This window comes from Microcaecilia unicolor, chromosome 2 (genome assembly GCF_901765095.1).
Source record: "Microcaecilia unicolor chromosome 2, aMicUni1.1, whole genome shotgun sequence".
NCBI lineage: Eukaryota > Metazoa > Chordata > Amphibia > Gymnophiona > Siphonopidae > Microcaecilia > Microcaecilia unicolor.
The window spans coordinates 590,951,449-590,966,759 of record NC_044032.1 but is presented as its reverse complement, the minus strand read 5'-3'; positions in this window follow the sequence as shown (position 1 = coordinate 590,966,759).

Genomic DNA, 15,311 nt, shown 5'->3' with positions numbered 1-15,311 from the left:
TCTGCCAAGATTTTCAGCGGCATTGTCCAGATAATGCTGCTGAAAGTCCAGGTATGGTCCCAGTGTTAGGACTTATCTGGGTAGAAACCAGCATTTAAGCTATGTGGGAGTCTTCCATCCAAATTGCTGCCAGTGTGTGTGTGTGTAGGGGGGGACTACAATATTATATTTTCAATCTCTAGGGACAGGAAGGTCCCCTGGAGTCCTTAAGAAGTTGACTGTCCTTTGCTCTTGAAAATGTAAAATTGAAACAGCACACCCAATGATAGGAACATAGGTGGAGGATTCCTGCATAGCTTAGAAAACAATGGTAGTTGACATTCATACCTGGATAAGTCCTGCTGAATATCAACACCCAAATGTGTCTATTGTTCAGATTTAATTGCTATCATTACATTATGAAATAAACTTCTAAAAATACACTTTCTATTCTGCAGTAGAAGATGTGGAAGGATGTGTATGTTTCAATAATCAAGCAAATGAATAAACTGTTTTGATTAGTTGTTTTCACTGTCTATTTATATAGCTACATTTGTCTTGCTGTAGATTAACAGCAGGTTGTTAAAATTCCATCAATTTTGGCAAACTTACAATTTTGTACTTTAATTTGCAGCTGTCATCTTCTATTGCTTAAAACATATTTCTGAAATGTTTTGTACAGGGGACACTGGAACACATCAGCTGGTGAAGCATGCTGGACACATATCTGCTCTTAGGAAGGGGGCAATCAATGAAACCAATGGATAGTACATAAGCCACGCTTGCATCCAATCAGCTACTTCAGTTCCCGGTTACTGTTTTTAACTCATTGCTCATGGCAAGCTGTTTGTGTTTAAATTATAGTGTACTATCAGTCATTGGATTTACTATCTCACTCTCAGCAGATGGTTATTTACAGATGGCTGACAACTCTGTAATACTCACGACTCCCATAATGCTCAGCACAATGTACCAAATCAATAGAGGACAATTACACATGAAAGGATGCAGGATTATAAGCAGTAGCTGATATGAAAATAGTGACACAATGTTTAGAACAGGGTATGATTTTACAGTGAAAACTATGGTAATTTAAAGACTGTAGTAGACAAAAGTAAGGTGATCCAGTAATCTTACAATTGTTTTACAGACATGTATACAATTGGGCAGACTGTTATGAACATTTTTTTGTATGCATTGCAAATGTCATTTTGGGGTTTTCTGAGGATTTTTACTCTGCTGGATACTCTTTGTAATCATGCACCAACTGTTGTGCAAAACCTATGTTCAGAATCCACAAACACTCATGATGTCAAGTCTGCCATTGCTAAATTACTTCATCACCATTTATATGTAAAGAAATTGGCAAAACTCATGTAATCAAAAAAGTGGTAATTAAATCCAGATAAATACATACATACATTTTGCTGTTTCTCACAAATCCCCAAACGATTTTTTTGTTATGGTTATATGTGTTTTTGAGCAGTTTAGTGCAGTAAACTTTGGGGGTAAACATTAATTGAGACAATTCAGAAGCCTTTGATTCAGTAGGAATTTGAAGACAACTGACAGGTGGCCTTTCCTTTAAGATGGAAAAAAGAGTTTGTTCATTCAAAACTGGATGAGATCTACATCCTTAGTATTCTGTCAAGTGTAATAAGTATGGAAAAACATCTGTTTAGCTGGTATAATCTTATTCTGTCTCTCATCAGTAGAATCTAGTTAATAAAAAATGATTGTTCTGCCCAATTGGCATTAAATTCTGCAGATGCTACCCCAGATGATTATCAGAAGAGATTTGCATAGAATTAACAAAACTAGTCTGGGATATCTCTAGAACAGTGATTATAAGCTCAGTCCTTGAGACACTTGGAGGGGCATTTTCGATATGACGTCTAAATTCGACTTTAGACTATTTGCTGGAAAAAGTCTAAAAATCAAGTGATGAAATTGACAATTTTCAAACCAGAAAAAAACCATCTATCTTTATTCTTTGAAAATGACTATTAACTATATGTTGTTGTGCTTAGTATGTCCAAGTGAAAAACGCACTTTAGACTTTTTGCTGAAAAAGTCTAAAAATCAAGTGATGAAACTGACAATTTTCAAACTAGTTAATAAAAAATGATTGTTCTGCCCAATTAACAAAACTAGTCTGGGATATCTCTAGAACAGTGATTATAAGCTCAGTCTTGCTGGGTATTTGTGACCTGGATTGGCCACTGTTAGAAACAGAATGCTGAGCTTGATGGACCTTAGGTCTGTCCCAGTATGGCAATACTTATGTACATATGCACTTATATAGGATGTGGGAGGAGCCAGTTTTCCTAGTAGACTGGCCAAACAGGCAGAACAGTGGGGTACCCTAGGGGGCACTTCATATAAAAGTTCCTAGGTGCACATCTCATCATTACCCCCTTATATTGTATGGTGAGCCCTTCAAAACCCACAAAAAAACTACTGTACCCAACTATACACCACTACAATAACACTTTTGGCTGCAGGCATCACCTATATGTGGGTACAATAGGTTTTAGGGAGCTGGCACTTTCTACCACAGGTGTAATAGAGTGGCTTATGGGGGTCATCTTCTCTACACTGCACTGCACCAACCACTAGGCTATTCTAGGAACATGCTTGCTGTTCTAATAGGACTGGCCATAACATCTGAAACTGTTATAGAGGCTGGCATGTACTGTTTCATTTACATCTTTGCAGAGTGGGAGAGGGTCAGTGACCACTGAAGGAGTTATTCATTTATTACTGCAATGGTCGCCTGGTCATTTAGGACACTTTATTGTAGCGTATTCATTAATAAAACAGGTCTAGACCAAAACATACAACTAGACCTGGATGTTTTTGTTTTGTTCCATTATGGTAGAAAAATGTCCAGGTGTGGTTAGGAATGCCCAGGTCCCACCCTTAACATGCCCCTTACACACACCCCTCGTGATTTGAATGCACTTCTGATGGACTTCATAGAAAAAACATCTAAACACTGGTTTTGAAAATGCCAATTTTGACTTTTTGTGGAAAAAAGGTAAAAAAAAAAATGCAGATTTCTGCCACTTTTTGGATGCATTTTGCTTTTGAAAATGAGCCCCGTAGCTAGTTAGGTTTTTAGGGTACCCCCAATAAAGGTAGTGCCTGCAGATTTATCTCATGCATATTCATTGCAAATAACCTGAAAACCTGACTGGCTAGGAGCATCCCAAGAACTGGGTTAAGAATTCCTGTTCTAGAAGAGGATAAAGATGGCATTTCAAATGTGTGCACCCACTTAGGAATGGCAGGTTAGTGCAAACAGAACTATTTATTTATATTTTGCTCACACCTTTTTCAGTAGTAGCTCAAGGTGATTTACATTCAGGTACTCTGGATATTTCTCTGTCCCAGGAGGACTCACAACCTAAGTTTGTACCTGAGGCAATGGAGGGTTAAGTGACTTGCCCAAGATCACAAAGAGCAGCAGTGGGATTTGAACTGGTTACCTCTGAATTGCAAGACTGGTGCTCTAACCACTAGGCTACTCCTCCACTATAGCATGAAAAGAACTTTTACAGTGTTTTAAAAGTGGAGGGACAAAGTCTATCATCTTTTCCTGAAATCTACGTTTCATGTGCTTCTAATCTTCTTTGCTGAGGATGCTAAATATTATCCAGGTCAGAGCATTTAAGTGGGCAAAGAATACAACCAGGAAAGCAATGGGAGTATCTCCTAACTACTCAGGGTTTCTGATAGTAAAAATAAACAAATAATTTTTGTACTCTGCTTGGCACCCATTCTTGTCTTCATTTTTTACAATTTGTTTTACTTTTTTTCTGTACTTATACACAATAGAGCCACTGATTGTCCTTGATCTCTGAAACAAGATAGCATTGACTTTGGATCTTAAAATGACTTCCCTTTCCTTTCTGTTGATTTGGCCTCTTCTAGCAGTTGGCATTCTGATTGAGATTCATTATCTTTATGAGGAGCTTACTGCTTTATTTGTTGTTTGTATCAGTTGCTTGTATTTCTTCTAAAACTAAGTCATTGATTTTTCAACGTAACTGGGGAAAATTGCAATGTTTCACTAGCTGCTACAGTTCCTTCCAGCAACTTTGCCATTGCTAGAAAATGCACTTAAATGGAATTATTAGTTGTGCTATTAGTGAGAAGTTGAGAAATTATGGATGCCATCTATGAGCCAGTCCTCAGGGAACCAATTGAAGTAGCTACTCAAAGAGAAGAATACTGGATTAGGTACTGACAAATGCAGACTCATGAAATGAGTCACTGCAAACTGTCTGGTTTTCTCTTCTTGTATATGGTGGACAGGGTCCATAGGAATGTGTCAGGCTGATTTTTCTTTTTCTCTACCCCTTGCAAGGAAACAGGGCAGATCGTAGTATACTTTCTATAAAAAGAGAGGAAAGGAGAGTCAATACAAGTCCCTAAGACTCTACTGTCAATTTGCAGGCATGCAGAAGAAGAGGCATTGTCACCTTTGTAGAATGAAGGAGGAAGAGGAACAACAGTTCACGCCCACTCCTAGCATGTAGCAGAATTAGAAAAGATTCAAAGAGTGACCAAAATGATGAAGGAGATAGAACTCCTCTCAAATGAAGAAAGGCTAAAGATGTTAGGACTCTTCAGCTTGGAAAGAGATGGATGAGGGAAGATATGATTGAGGTCTGCAAAATCCTGAGTAGTGAGTAGTGTAGAACAAGTAGAAGTAAATTGATTTTTTACTTGTGCCAAAAGTACAAATACTAGGGGACACTCAAGGAAGTAACATGGAAATAATTTTAAAACAAATAGGAGGAAATATTTTTCACTCAATGAATAGTTAAGCTCTGGAATTTTTTGCAAGAGGATGTAGTAACAGTGGCTAACATATCTGGGTTTAAAAAATGTTTGGATATGTTCCTGGTGGAAAAGTCCATAGTCTGCTATTGAGATAGACATGGGGAAGCACTGAGATTGGTATTATGGAGTGTTGCCACGATTTGGGTTTCTGCCAGGTACTTGTAACCTGGCTTGACCACTGTTGGAAACAAGATACTGGGCTAGATTGACCATTGTTCTGGCCCAGTATGGCTACCCTTATGTTTTTATGGATAGAGGGAGGGAGACAGATTGTTCACAAGCTCCAGATCAGAGGATTAAAACTGTATAGCCCACTCCTGTCTTCTAGTTTTTGTTTTATTTGCCATCTTTCAACATTTTTTTCTCTATACTAACATCTAATTTTAGCATATTGGTCCAGTTTATATTCCTTCATAATATCAACACTAAGGGGAGAGTTCATCGAGGTGCGGTTAAAGATCACCTTTTACCACACCTTGATTCCCTATAAGAGTCAGTAACCTGTGGGATCCTGGTGCTGCTTCTGGGCCTGATGTTCATTGGACAGTGGGGCAGCATGTCCCATGAACGATTGGGTGTGTAAATGACTCTATTCCAGAACACTGCCCCCACATTTTGAGTATACTCCTGACCTGCCCATGCCCCTCCCATGGTCATGCCTTCTTTTGAGTAGCACATGAGATAATTTAGGTACACAGTGTTATAAAATAGTGTGTAGGCAGATCTACAGTACATGTAAATCCTAAGTAGTGCCAATCAATGCCAATAATTGTTAACGGCTCATTAACTAGTTTGCTTGCACATTTGGGCGACTTTTATGGAATCTGGAGGATAGTGTGTATTTCTATATTGGGCATACTCAGGGGCAGAGTCTGGGCAGGGCTCACACTTACATATGCACTTATAAGTTGCATGTGTAGCCTCAGCATTTAGGCAAGAGCATTTATAACATTGGGCCTATTTGGGGCAGTGCTGGACTCCAGAGTGAGGTTGGTCATGGTGAGGATGAACCCTGGAAGCAAGTTCAGGCAAACTCTTAATAACAGGCTAGTATTCTACAAAGGGAAGTAGATGCCCTTAATAGGGCATCTACTTCCCTTTGTACTTCCTTTCTTAATCGACAGAAAAACATTTCAAGTCACACATCCATTCACTACAACATTTTCTCCCAAATGATTTTTCTATCAGATTAGAATTCTCAGATGTCCTGCTGTTGGCTTGAAGCTGCTCCAGCATGAGCCACTGACTTGCTGCAGGCTCATGATTCTCCAGCCCCTATTCTTTACTCACAATCATGACTGCTGAACAATACAACTTAAGAAAACACCTTTTCCCAGGAGCTGTTTCTTTCCCATATCTTGCCAAGATCTCCTCTCTTTCTCCGCTCTCTTCTCTCACCTCCCCACTGAACATTGGCACATTTGCACACCATCCTCTCCTCTATCAACTCTGGAGGGCACCCACAGACCTTGCACTTTTGTGCATACATTACCAGTTTTGGTGGGGCTACTGAACCAGACTTTCCCAAGGCCCAAAGTTGCTTCATCCTCTCTTTGACCAACCAGCTGAAGACCAGCACAGCCCCAAATAGGCCCAATGTCTTTCTTTGTCAGCACTGGTCCAAATGAGTACATGCATGCATTTACTTCTGGATTTGGTGGGCATGAATCAGAGTGCCGATACTGGCTTGTCACCATGCCAGCCAGCCCCTAAACACATGAGCTTACTCTGAATAGGATCCTTTTTTTTTTCTCCTCCTACCCTGGGACACTTCCCATGCAGGTGTTTGCCCCTGCGACTATTCTGCAGATCCAGTTCCTGCCTAATTCTTCTCCCTGCAATGGCTCCTGCCCCAATTCTTATGTGGACTAAAACAGTGACCGAACAACTTCATCCACCTCTAGAGGTATATGAAATGGGAAATTGGGATAGGTTTGACCTTCATTCAAATGTCGTAAATGAGTCTGCTTAATCATAGATATTAAATAATGCAAAGAGAGTTTTTTGGTGGTGGGAGTGGGTGGGAAGGCAGGGATGAATGGGTTATTTTGTTGTTCAAAAAAACAAACCAAGTTTTCTTTGACCCTTCCCTCTTCTATAGTGTTTTTTTTGCATTTAGATTATTTTCTATGTCATTATTTTATTGTAATTTACCTTACAACCGAGAGTAGGATGGCAGAAAATCACACCATAGAATCTAAAATGAGAAATAAAGGCCACTAAAGAAGCTAATTTTTTCACTGTATCAAAATAGTTAATCTAGAAACAGGATGGGTCCTGCAGGAGGACAGCCATAATTGGAAAGGGAACTAGAGAAGAGAAGGTGATGCCCAGAGAAGACATACAGGCAGTAGCTGCAGCATCTGTACTAGCCACACACTACCCAGCTGGGCCTCACCCAGGAGGAAATGATAAGAAACAACCCAATCATACTTTTTCTATTTATGTTTCATTTTATTCTATACTACCTCAAGCCTGCCAGGTACATAATCCTAGACCAAATGTGAGTAAAATTTTATGTCTAATGCTGACCTTTGTCTAATCTATAACTAATGAATATGTTTTCATTAAATTAATTCAAAACTCTGATTCTAGCTCAATAAGGGGTCTTTTTGTGAGAACTTGATGCATGTTAATGCACGTTAGTGTGCGCTAAAAGCCACATAGCCCATAGGTATAAAATAGGATGCAGAAATGTTAATGTGTGCTTATTTTGTTAGTACACATTGAGCTTTAGTAAAAGGGCTCCTAAATTCTTTCAGATGAATATGTTATGTAATTCTGTTTACCCACCTGGTGTTCTTTAATTTAATTTTTGCATTGTACCATAGTAGAAGGTTGGCAATGTTTTTCAGTTCAGATAAGTTTTATCAATATTCCACACAATCCTATTCCTCGTAAAGCAATATGAGTAAGTCCATGAACAATAAAGCAAGATGCATATGTAAACAATTCATACTACAAAGGTTTAGAAGCCCTTTTATCAAAGCTTAGCACATGTTAAATGCTAAGAAGCTATAGGTATAAATGGGTTTCTTAGCATTTAGCACACACTAAGCTTTAGAAAAAGGGCTCCTTAATTATTGTAATAGTATTAAGGTTTACGTTTTGCTCCCCCAAATATATTTGAAGAAATTTACAGTCAATCCAGAACATTGCATTGGTTGCCTGTGGAGCAGAATATTGAAATTAAACTTTTTCTTATTGGTGTTTCAAGCGGAGCAGGGTGTTGCTCCTGAAGCCTTATTGCACAGTTTGCAGTCTTATTGTCCTTCTCGGGTGTTACAATCTCAAAACCAGAATTTATCGGTCATTCCATCTTTTCTTCTAGTACGTTAGGAGGACATTCGTAGTCAAGATGTTTTTTATTGCTGGTCCTCATTTGTGGAATTTATTTCCATTGGTTATGTGCCAGTTGGCATCTGCTCCACAGTTCAAAAAATTGGCAAGTCAAAGCATCAAGTATTTGGGAATTTTTCTCTTGCAGGACTTGGGCACCCTGTGAGGGGGATAATTGAACATGGCCACCCATCTCCATGGCCACCCATCTCCGAGGACGGGGGCGCAAAGGGGCGGGACAGACCGTATTATCGAAAAAGGAGGGCAGCCATCTTTTCTTTCGATAATACGGTTGGTGCCGGCCAAATGCCTAGGATTTGGGCGGATTTGAGATGGTCGGCATCGTTTTTCAGCGATAATGGAAACCGAAGCCGACCATCTCAAAAACGGCCAAATCCAAGCCCTTTGGTCATGGGAGAGGCCAGGATTCATAGTGCACTGGTCCCCCTCACATGCCAGGACACCAACCTGGCACCCTAGGAGGCACTTTTAAAAATAAAAAAAACATTAAAATACCTCCCAGGTGCATAGCTCCCTTACCTTGTGTGCTGAGCCCCCCAAATCCCCCCAAAACCCACTCCCCACAACTCTAGACCATTACCATAGCACTTTTGGGTGAAGGGAGGCACCTAGATGTGGGTGCAGTGGGTTTTGGGGGGGTTTGGAGGGCTCCCATTTACCAGCACAAGTGGAACAGGTAGGGGGGGTGGGCCTGGGTCCACCTGCCTGAAGTGCACTGCACCCACTAAAAACTGCTCCAGGGACCTGCATACTGCTGTCATGGAGCTGGGTATGACATTTCAGGCTGGCATAGAGACTGGCAAAAAAATGTTTTTAAAGTTCATTTTTTTTGGTGGGAGGGGGTTAGTGACCACTGGGGGAGTCAGGGGAGGTCATCCCCGATTCCCTCCGGTGGTCATCTGGGCCATTTGGGCATTTTTTTGGGACTTGGACTTGGACCTAAAAAAAAAGGGTCCAAAAAAAGCGGATCAAATTCTTGCTAGGGCCGCCCTTCTTTTTTCCATTATTGGCCGAGGGTGCCTGTCTCTTAAGCACGCCCCAACACGCCCATGTCCCGCCTTCACTACCGTTCTGACATGCCCCCGGGAACTTTGTTCGTCCCTGCGACGGCCTGCAATTGGGGGCACCCAAAATCGGCTTTCGATTATACCGATTTGGGCGCCCGCGAGAGAAGGGCGGACATCTCCCGATTTGGGTCGGAGGATGGACGTCCTTCTCTTTCGAAAATGAGCCTGAATATCAGTGTAATATACTATAGCTTTTAGAGGACACCTCCCGGCATCTGCAAATGTGGGACATATACATGTGTTTAATATGTTAATTGCACCAAAATGACTATATGTATTTCAATTGCTTCCTTTGTATCTTTGCCATGGTGATGAAAAAATACTTTCTCAGATTCTGCAGCACTTTTTGTGGCAAGGGAAGAAGCCTAGACTTTCACTGGATGTTTTGCAGAAGATGAGAGATCATGAAGGTATGGGATTGCTTAGTATCCATTATCTGTCCATTGCTAGTAGCATATGCCATGTTAATGACTGGTATTGGACTATTTTACCATGTATATCTTGGAGGTGGCACTGGTGCCACATCTACATTTAAGCCATATACTTCATGCCAATGATCTTCTGCCCCCCAGGGCTTTTTAAAAAGTATCCCATCAATTCAGGTAGCAGGCAAGTATGGTGATGGCTTTGTAAGCACCATGGTTTTAAGCCTGGGGTAACTCCATACCTCTCTATTTGTGATAATCCATCTTTCATTCCAGGGCAAGGTAATACTGTATTTCAACAATGGACTACTAACAGTTTGGTCTGTGTGCGTCATAGATAAAGGGAAATTGAAATCTTTGGTGATGCCTTGTCTTTTGATTCTCAATCCCTGGTGCCACTGTCTTTTGATCACATGTATTTAAAAGGATACAAACCAGACCCAGATTAGGGGAAATTGGCTCATATGTGGTCTTTGGATCTCTCGCTTGAAGTGGCCTCTATGCTCTTACAATCCTATATTTATTTATTTATTTACTTATTTCACATGTTTGATATAATGCATGGGACCTAACAAGGCTTCAATGCAGTTTACAAAAACTATTTAAAAACTGAAAGCGTAATAGAGAGAAAAGAAAAAAAAAATAAAAGAGAAAGAAGAAAAAGGGAGAAGGGATAGAGGGCACCTAATCTATTACACAGAGAAATGCTCTATATGTTTGTACAGATGATATATGTATCACCATATAGAGCACTTTATACAGGCTATAATACTAGTGGGCTCATTTTCAAAACAGAAAAACATCTAAAAAATGGTATAAAACAGCATTTTTTTAATAACATTTCTACCCCACACTTTCCCACTCATGGCAGGCTCAGTGCAGCTTACATATTATATACAGGTACTTATTTGTACCTGGGGCAATGGAGGGTTAAGTGACTTGTCCAGAGTCACAAGGAGCTGCCTGTGCCTGAAGTGGGAATTGAACCCAGTTCCCCAGGACCAAAGTTCACCACTCCAACAACTAGGCCACTCCTAATCAGTATTTTCAAGACCTATTTTTAGATGTTTTTCTATGAAATCCATCAGAAGTGTGTCCAAATCTCAAGGGGGCATGTCAGAGGTGTGTTCAGGCTTGGACTTGGACGTTCCTCAGACTTAGATGTTTTTGAGCCATAATGGAAAAAAAAACAAAATTGTCCAGGAATAAAACTAAGACGTTTTGAGCTAGACCTGTTTTTATAATGAATAAGACAAAAAAAGGTGCCACAAATGACCAGATAACCACTGGAGGGAATCAGGGATGACCTCCCTCTACTCACCCAGTGGTCACTAACCCCTTCCCAACCCCCAAAAATGTGATGAAAAACAATACTTGACAGCCTCTATGCCAGCCTCAGATGTTACACTCAGGTCCATTAGAATAGCATGAGGTCCCTGGAGTAGTCTAGCAGTGGTGCCGTGCACTACAGACAGGTTGACTAAGGCTCCTACCTCTCCCTACCTGTTACACTTGTGGTGGAAACTATGAGCCCTCCAAAACTCACCAGAAACTCACAGTACCCACATATTGGCGCCCCCTTCACCCATAAGGGCTATGGTAGTAGTGTACAGTTGGGGGTAATGGGTGGGTTTGGGGGGTTCAGCAGACAAGGAAAGGGAGCAATGGTGAGATGTGTACCTGGGAGCATTTTATGAAGTCCACTGCAGTGCCCCTTAGGGTGCCCTATTGCTTTCCTGGGATGTCAGGGGGACCAGTCTACTAAAAATGTTGGCTCCTCCTACATCCTAATGGCTTGATTTTATGCGTTTTGCACTTGGACTTTTTTTTTTTTTTTTAATGGCCCAAAAAACAAAACATCCAAATCACAAAACCTTGTTCAAAGCAGTATTTTTTTTTTTTGGGGGGGGGGGGGGGGGAGTCATTTTTCTTTTTTGAAAATGACCTTCTTTCCTATTCAGATTTTCGATGTTTTTTGAAAAATGTCAAAAGTTGGACTTAGTCGTCAAATTGAGAATGCCCCTCCATGGGTCATTGCCCTAAATGTGGTACTTCTGCAGCATCTTTGGGACATATGCTTTGGAGCTGCCCAAAAGTCCAAAGATTTTGGACAGACATGTTGGCGGCTCTTCACTGTTGCATGTAGTTTTCAGTTAAATCCTTTGATGTTATTTGGAAAGTTTGTTTTGAGCGCTCCAGTACTAAAGTGCTTCCGACAATTTTTAAAAAGAGGATTATTATTTGGCATTTAAAATATTTTTTTTCTTGGCTTCAATGTGAAGGTCCATCTCACCAATATTGGCATACTTATCTTATTGGGCAACTATGAATTGAACGCGTTCCCATCACTGACTTTGATGATGTGAGGGGTCAGACGTTCCAATCGATTTGGGAGCTGTTTTGGCATACACTATCTCATACAGCTCGTACCCGGCTCTTAAACAGATAAACCATTATTTATTTGTTTATTTTTTTTGTAATGGCAGGACTATCAAGTACAGGCATGGACTGTTCTGACAACCAGTTTATTGAGTTTTGGGGAAAGGAGGGGGAGGGTAGATATGCTTATAATCTCACTGACAGAAACATTATGCATGCATGTAAGTACTTGGAATTGTGGTATTTTCTTGATCATTAAAAAAGATTTTAAAATAAAATAAACAATATACACACACAAAATGCTGAATGACTACTGGGGGATGGACCATGACACCTGGTGGGTTAGTAGGTATTATTTACCAAGTATGAAGGGCATAAAGTTATTTACTGCCCATATCATCATACCTGGTAAATTATACCTATCAATCCAGTACGTGTTTGATCTCTGGATTTCTTTCTTCATTTATTTCAGGGTTAATTTATGTGCATCTGCTTGAATGTTCATAAATATGAGTAAAGAGAAAATCCTGTACTAATCTCATCCCATTTGCTCATAGTGGGTAAAGTCACATTGCATTCAGGTTTTAGCTATGTACTTTAACTCAAATATCAGGTAGACAGCTTTGCAAAACCCCATTTCTAGGGATAAAGCACTGGTTTACCCGTGAAAATGGAATTGAAAGCTGCCCTCATTGAAATAACTCAAATTTTGTGCATTCCATTTCTGTATATAAATGTCTTTTTCCTGCATAACTGGTTTTGAAAATTGTCCTCTTAATTGTCAACTGTTGTGATTTAAACAGACAGTTTTATTTTTTCCCCCTTCTTTCAACTTCTAAGATTGCTCTTATGGCTCTTGCAACCTCAGGCAAGAAGAACTGAGAGGCTAGTTCAGTTTAATTCACAGCTATTGAAAAGGTCAGTGTACTGTGTAATATAACATCTTACAATTCATTTGCAGTCATTAGGGTTACAATGTTCCCTTTCCATTCCAATTCAGTTTAAAAAAAATGAACATATTGCTTATTTCTATAAGACTAGAGACAAAATAAAAAGTGACTTAAACCACGGCTTAAATATCATTAATTTTCATCTATGGTTATATATCATTGCAGTCACATTTTGGCCGATTTTCAAAGCAGTTTAAGTAGACAGGACCTTCTTCTGCCTGCTTAAATCACTTTCCACCACCTAAGTGGGGATATTCAGCAGAACGTAACTGGAGTGTGCCACTGAATATTCCCACAGACTGCCCAGCACAAAAGTGGGCAGATCAGGGGTGGTGCTGGGGGTGGTGTTGGAAAGGAACCAAGGGTTATGCATGTGCAAGCAATATTCAGTGTCAGCAGCCACATAGTTAAGTGGCTTAACTTAGAACAGATCATGAGCTGTTCTAAATAAACCTGCTTAGCTATGCAGGCCCCATCACTGAATATTGTCTGGGACCTGCATAACAATCGTCTGCCTCTAAAGTCCCCTCCCCCCCACAATCTCCTTCCCAGCCCCAAATAGTTCCTGTCCCTACTACCTCCTCTCCTCAGACTGCCAAATACAAGTGATCCTGCCCCTCCCCCCTTTGAACAAGCCACTCCTCATCCCCAACTCCCCTGAAGTCAAGGTAGGCCCCCCGGGCCTACCTTATATTCCTGGTGATCTGTGGGACAAGGCTTCTGCAAAATAGCGTCACAAACTCTTGCAGTGCCACACAAAGTACTGTGAGCTGCCATGAGAGTTTGCAGCAGCCATTATGCTGGTAATTGCACACACGATTGCTGTTATAGAATCCACGCTTAGCGTGCTGACCCCAGAGCTAACTTTACGTGCTTGTTCTTGAATCTACCTCTAAATGCTTCATTTGAAATTAACCTTGGTGAGGCAATTTTCAAAACTAATTTACCCACATAAATGTTTTATTTTTTTTAAAAATTGCTCACCCTTCTTGTAAGTAACAATGCACTGATGATTCTTTGAGTCTGTGTGGATATCAAGATTTATTGCTTTGTTTTGACTGATTTAAAAATGTTCTGTGCAGGAGCCTTCATATACTTGTACTTTCAGTTATGGCGTTACAAAGCTGCACAATTCTAATGGGAATGTAAGCAATTAATCATTATTAAGATATATCCTTTTCTCATAAACTCTTGGCAGAGAACAATAGTATGACCTTCCCTTCCTATTGTTCAAATTAACAAGTTATAAAAATGTTTCTTACTGGTAGTTTAGCTCCTAATTGAGATATTTTAGTAGAATAGAAACATTTGCTGAATTAAAGTCTTAATTAAATCATTGGAATGAATCTATGAATATAAGAAGAGAGATACTATTCCCAATATGTTATAGCAATGAGTCTTCAAGTATTTCATGCATGAAAGCCTCATCTAGTGAAGGGGAAAATATGTTTTGTTATTGCTATTTTAAAGCTGGTTCTTTCCTGGATAAAACTAATGAAAAAAAAAAGAGAAAAAAAGCTTCTCATGCATCATTGGTTTGTTGCTGTCTGAACATTCTAAGAACATACAAGAACATAAGCATTGGCATGCTGGGACAGACGGAAGGTCCATCAAGCCCAGTATCCTGTTTCCAAAAGTGGACAAACCAGGTAACAAGTACCTGGCAAGATCCCCAAACAGTACAATATATTTTATGTTGCTTATCCTAGAAATAAGGAGTGGATTTTCCCAAGTCCATCTTAATAATGGCTTATGGACTTTTCTTTTTGGAAATTATTCAAAGTTTTTTAAAACCCTGCTAAGCTAACTGTTTTTACTACATTCTCTGGCAAAGAATTCCAGTGTTAAATTACACATTGAATGAAGAAATATTTTCTCTTGCTTGATTTAAAATTACTACTTTGTAGCTTCATTACATGCCCCCTAGTTCTAGTATTTTTGGAAAGAGTAAACAAGGGATTCACATCCACCCATTCCACTCCACTCATTGTTTTATAGACCACTATCATATCTCCACTCAGTCATCTCTTCTGCAAGCTGAAGAGCCCTAGCCACTTTAGCCTTTTCTCATAGGAAATTCATCCCATCCCCTTTATCATTTTCATTGTCCTTCGTCGTACTTTTTCTAATTCTGCTTTATCTTTTTTGAGATACGGTGACCAGAATTTCTCACAGTATTCAAGGTGTGGTCGAAACATGAAGTGATACAAAGGCATTATAACATTCTCATTTTTGTTTTCCAATTCCTTGCCTAATAATTCCGAACATTCTATTTGCTTTTATAGCTGTTGCTACACACT